The 6,118-nt window shown below is 40.1% G+C and overlaps 2 non-coding genes across 2 annotated transcripts; one reads left to right on the top strand and one right to left on the bottom strand.

Moving 5' to 3' along the window:
- Nucleotides 1-441: 441 nt before the first annotated feature.
- Nucleotides 442-548, top strand: LOC141709664 (small nucleolar RNA R71). The gene has a single exon (XR_012570229.1). It is a non-coding gene; the product is annotated as a small nucleolar RNA R71 (small nucleolar RNA).
- A 3,627-nt stretch (nucleotides 549-4,175) lies between these two features.
- On the bottom strand, nucleotides 4,176-4,282 carry LOC141709617 (small nucleolar RNA R71). Its single transcript, XR_012570182.1, has one exon. It is a non-coding gene; the product is annotated as a small nucleolar RNA R71 (small nucleolar RNA).
- Nucleotides 4,283-6,118: the final 1,836 nt, after the last annotated feature.

Raw genomic sequence — 6,118 nt, 5'->3', positions numbered from 1 at the left:
CAGCTGAAATTTGGATGATTTCTGTTGTTAGGATGATAGGTCGCTGGCACAGGCTGCTGTTGTCGCTGATAATTATTCACATACTGAACAGATTCGTTGACAAGAGAACACTGATCCGTAGCATGAGAACCTGCACAAAGCTCACAAACCATAGCTATTTGATTAACTCCATACGTAGCCAAAGAATCAACCTTCATTGATAGCGCTTGGAGCTGGGCTGCAATAGCGGTGGCTGCATCAACTTCCAGAATACCTGCTACCTTGCCTGATGTCATCCTCTGAGTTGGGTTTTGATGCTCATTTGCAGCCATCGTCTCAATAAGATTGTACGCCTCAGTATAGCTTTTAGCCCATAAGGCGCCTCCCGCTGCTGCATCGAGCATGGGCCGAGATTGAGCCCCCAAACCATTATAAAAACCAGTGATTACCATCCAATCCGGCATTCTATGATGTGGACATTTTCTCAACATTTCCTTGTAGCGTTCCCAAGCCTCGCACATAGATTCTGTAGGTTGCTGCGCAAACTGAGTAAGAGCACTCCTCATAGCAGCAGTCTTTGCCATTGGATAAAACTTCACCAGAAACTTTTGCGCAAGATCTTGTCACGTAGTGATTGACCTAGCTGGTTCAGAATGTAACCAGTCTTTAGCCTTATCCCTCAGTGAGAATGGGAAAAGCCTCAACTTGATAGCCTCATCAGTCACGCCATTATACTTAAAAGTGCTGCAGATCTCGACAAAATTCCTTATGTGCATGTTGGGGTCTTCAGTTGCCGCTCCTCCAAAAGAAACAGAATTCTGCACCATCTGAATAGTGCCCGGCTTGATTTCAAAGGTGTTAGCTTGAATAGCCGGATGAAGGATGCTTGACTGAATGTCATCAATTTTAGGCCGAGAAAAATCCATAAGAGCTGGATCAGCTTGAACAATATGATCTCCCATATTTACTGGTTCTTTCTGCTCAGTTCCTGAATCCGAATCCTCAAAATCTAACTTCTCCGGTGTATCAAGAACTTCATCTTTCTCCTCAGCTGTATCTAAGGTCCTCTTGCGAGCACGAGAACGAGTTTGCATAAACGCACTAAAGTACCTGAAACACAACCGAAAAGAGTAATTAACTACTACGTCCTAATCACTGAGTCCTAATGACCAATGATGGTAAGTACATAAACTAAACAAATACGCCGAGTCCCCGGCAGCGGCGCCAAAAACTTGTTAGGGCGAAATCACGCACTAATATTCACGCAAGTATACGCGTTCGCAAGTAATATAGAATACTTTCTAGTTCGTTCCCTCAGAGACTCAGACTAAGTTATTGTCTAATTTAACTCACTCACCAATGTATGATTACTTCTCAATGTTAAGATAATAACACTTAAAATTGTTGATTAAATATTAACTATAATTAACTACTTAATTAACCACTTAACTAACACTGCAATTTATCAATAATAAAACACTCATGAGATCACAACTTCATTATTACTTCCTTCTATAGCCATAGTTATTACCTTTAGCATGTGACAGTGATGATATTAATCGAATAACACAAAACTGATAAAAGCCAACTTTCATTGTACTAATACCATTCTACCAAACATCCACAATTAAGATAGAAATTGAATAGTCATCAATTATGTTGAGTTCCTATATGTCTACAGAAATTGACAACACAACGATTTAAGCACAAGTTACTCCTTTTGATTACATAGGGCAAATAAAACTGTTAGAGTTACCCACTAATCATGCACAACGTACATGAACCTATGCTAGCATGGCAAGTTCTAAACCTCAAGATCCATTGTCGCTTCATAAGAGATTAACACCCTATCTTATATGTTCGCGACGCACATAAGACGAATATGCACAACCTATACTAGATATCATGCAATCATCACACACTAAAGTATTAAACAATTAACTAAAGAATTCCATAATAAATCCATTGCAACCCCATGATCACGATTAGCCCATAATAGAACTTATCGCCATCATGGGTTCATATGAAATCATGATAAACGAACACAAGAAAATAACAACTAAACTAATTATATTAAAACAGAGTACGTCACAAGAGTAAATAAGTCAAAGCAAGAAAACTAGCATCCAACGTTACAACGAAACAAGAATCACAAGAATATATGCTTCCTCTTCGTTGCTGTGTGCTAAATCGGTCTTCTTCCTTATCTCCTTCGCTTCTTGCAAAACACAATCTAAAACATAATCCCTTCTTAATACCCTGTGAAAAACGTCTCAAATCTACTTATATAATAGTCCCATAAAACTCAGATTACATAGAAGTTGGAAGCCAAACAGAAGTAGAAGTCTAAAATAATATATTATTTTCCCCGACCCTGCGCGGCCGCTCAGCATTTCTGCGCGGCCGCTCAGCATAGCTGCGCGGGCGCGCAGGACCCTACTGGAAAATTTCCAGGTTTGCTCCGTTTCTTCGCCGTAATCTGCCCGTTCTTTTCCTCTCGCAATGGTGAACACATGCCAAGGCTTATTCTTGATGATTCCTCCTCCGAAATGCAACTAATACCCTGAAATGCATAAACACTAGAAAAACGCATCAAATACACAAAATACTTGATTTCAAGACACCAATTTAAGCCATTTTAAGACGTTCTAAGTGATATAAAATGCCACTTATCAGTACTTGGTTTTATTTATTTGTTATAAAGACTACGTTTGTTATACCATGCTTTCATCGGAACCCACATTGATGATGAGCCAGATTATAGGCTAACCGTTATCGTGGGGTTCTAGCGGATTTATTTATGGATTTCTTTAGTTAAATTATTTTGATGCCTTAGTATGTGGTAATTGTATGATATCCTAGTATTGGTTGTGCATATTCGTCTTATGAGCATCGCGAACCTATAAGATAGTGTATTAATTCTTAAGGAAGCGACACTGAATATAAGGATTTAGAACTTGCCATGCTAGCATAGGTTCATGTATTTGTTATGCATGATTCGTAGGTAATTTTAACCATCTTACTTGCCATATGTAATCAAGATAGATAACTTGTGATTAAATCGTTATGTTGTCAAATTCTATAGATATATAGGGTCTCAATATAATTGGTATCTATTCAGCTTCTATCTCTTTTGTGGATGTCTGGTAATATGGTACTCGTGCAACGAAAGTTGGCGTTTATCAGTTTCGTGTTATCTGATCAGTGTCATCACCATTGCATGCTAAGGTTGAGAATAATAAGGCTATTGAATGAAGTATTTAATGAAGTTAGAATCCCATGTTTGTCATATATATTAATTCAGTCAATATTAATCTTGTAGTTATAATTGTTAGTTAATTTTTAGTTATAAACAACCCAATTTATTATCGTCTTAGCATTGAATAATAACCACACATTGTTGCTTAAGTGCGTGATTTAATTAGTTAACCAATATAGCCTCTGTGGGAACGAACTAGAAAAGATTCTATACTACTTGCGAACTCGTATGCTTGCGTGTATTATTAGTGCGTGTTTAGCGACTAACAAGTTTTTGGCGCCGCTGTCGGGGACTCCAGTGTTAATTTATAGTTTATGTGCTTTTCATCAATGTTCGTTAAGGTTCATTGACTCAGACATTGTTACTTATCTGTTTCTTTGTCTTATTTCAGGCACTCTAGCGAGGGTGTATACATACGCGTTCGCGTACTCGTAAGAGAACACTGGATAAAGCCGAGGAAGAAGTTGTAGTAGTTCGTAAAGAAGTTTTCGAGGAAGAAAAGAAGGTAGAAGAAGAAGAGAAAGTTGAAGAACCAGCTTTAGTAGAGATGGGTGATCAAGCAGAAAATCCGAAGGCTTTGATGGACTATTCTCAGCCTAAGATTAATGACATTCGGTCAAGCATCATCAGGCCAGCCATCAGGGCTAACACTTTTGAGATCAAGTCAAGCATGATTCAGATGATACAGAACTCAGTTCAATTTGGGGGTTCTCCTACTGAAGACCCTAATATGCACATAAGAGATTTCATCGAGATCTGCGACACCTTCAAGTTTAATGATGTGACTGAAGATGCTATCAAGCTACGCCTCTTCCCATTCTCTCTGAGGGACAAGGCTAAGTGCCGGTTACATTCGCTACCAGCAGGGTCTATCACCACTTGGGAAGATCTTGCTCAAAAGTTTCTCACTAAATTCTTCCCTTTGGCGAAGACTGCTGCAATCAGGAATGCTCTTACTCAGTTCGCTCAGCAAACTGGGGAATCTCTATGTGAGGCTTGGGATCCATATAAGGAGATGCTAAGGAAGTGCCCACACCAAGGCATGCCTGATTAGATTATTATTAACTGCTTCTATAATAGATTGGGTGCTAGTTCTAGACCCATGCTTGATGCAGCATCAGGAGGAGTCTTGTGGGCTAAGAGCTACGATGAAGCTTATGAACTTATTGGACTGATGGCTGCTAATGAGTACCAGAATCCTTCCCATAGACTGACTCAGGGAAAGGTAGCATGAATTCTGGAGTTGGATGCAGGAGCTGCTATAGCTGCCCAACTTAAGGCTTTGATGATGAAGGTGGACACTTTGGATAATTATGGAGTTAATCAAATCGCTAGTATGTGCGAGCTTTGTGCCGGTACCCATGAGACTGATCAGTGCGCAATTTCTAGTGAATCAGCTCAGTTCGTGAGTAACTTCCAGCGATCGCAGCAACCAGTGCCAGCCACCTATCATCCCAACAACCGTAATCATCCTAATTTCAGTTGGAGCAACACTCAGAATGCGGTTCAACAGCCTTATCAGAAATATCCAGCTAAGCAGTACAACCCCTGGGTTTTCAGCAACCACAATATGCACCGAGACAATAACTCCAGCTGCAACAAGCTAATGAAAAATCTGAATTAGAGGAGTTGAAGCTTATGTGCAAAAGTTAAGTCGTTTGTATCAAGACCTTGGAAAATCAAATTGGGCAAATTTCCAATGCCTTGCTTAATCGTCAGCCTGGTACACTACCTATTGACACTAAAGTGCCAGGAAAGAGGGAAACTAAAGAGCAGGCAAAGGCAATCACTTTAAGGTCTGGGAAGGTTGCGAATCCCGATCAAACTCAAGTGTTGACTGAAGACGCTGAGGCTGAGAAAGAAGTAGAGCAGCAGGAAGTAGAGGTGGAACCAAGGAAGACTACTATTGAGCACACTCCTCCTAAGGGTAATACAGGGGAGAAACAAATCTATCCTCCACCGCCTTTTCCTAAGCAGTTGTAGAAGAAAAAGCTGGACAAGCAATTTGAGAAGTTTCTGAACGTGTTCAAGAAACTTCATATCAACATACCTTTCGTTGAGGCTCTTAAGCAGATGCCTAGATATGCAAAGTTTATGAAAGGTATTCTCTCTCAGAAAGTGAAGCTAGATGATTTAGAGACAGTCGCTCTTATGGAGGAATGCAGTGTTGTGCTGCAACAGAAGTTGCCTCCGAAGCTTAAAGATCTAGGAAGCTTCACTATTCCGTGTACTATTGGAAAAGTGTCTTTTGACAGATGCTTATGTGACTTGGGACCTAGTATCAATCTGATGCCCTTGACAATCTTTAAGCAGTTGGACTTGCCTGATCCAGAACCGACTTATATGACCTTGTAGTTGGTCGACCGTTCTATTACATATCTACGAGGTATTGTGGAGGATGTCTTGGTCAAGGTTGATAAACTAATCTTCCCTGCTGATTTCGTAATTCTGGATTTCGAGGAGGATATGAAGATTCCCATAATCTTGGGAAGACCCTTCTTAGCAACTGGCCGAACCTTGATAGATGTGCAGAAGGGTGAGCTTACTATGCGAATACTGGATCAGGATGTAACTTTTAATGTGTTCAATGCTATGAAATTTCCTACGGAAAATGAGGAGTGCTAAAGGGTGGAGTTGGTTGATTCTATAGTTACTTGAGAACTTTATCAATTGCTAAGGTCCGATGCCTTAGAGAAAGCCTTATTGGGAAATTCAGATAGTGAAGATGACGAAGGTGAAGAACAATTGCAGTATTTGAATGCTTCTCCATGGAAGAGGAAGATAGATATGCCTTTTGAATCTCTTGGAATGGAGGAATTGAACAAAGCTCCTGAACGCCTCAAGCCATCTATTAAGGAAACTCCCACTCTTGAGCTTAAG

The sequence above is a fragment of the Apium graveolens genome, chromosome 2, assembly GCF_009905375.1.
Source record: "Apium graveolens cultivar Ventura chromosome 2, ASM990537v1, whole genome shotgun sequence".
NCBI lineage: Eukaryota > Viridiplantae > Streptophyta > Magnoliopsida > Apiales > Apiaceae > Apium > Apium graveolens.
The sequence above is the reverse complement of the archived record's forward strand: the minus strand, read 5'-3'. Positions and strand labels throughout refer to the sequence as shown.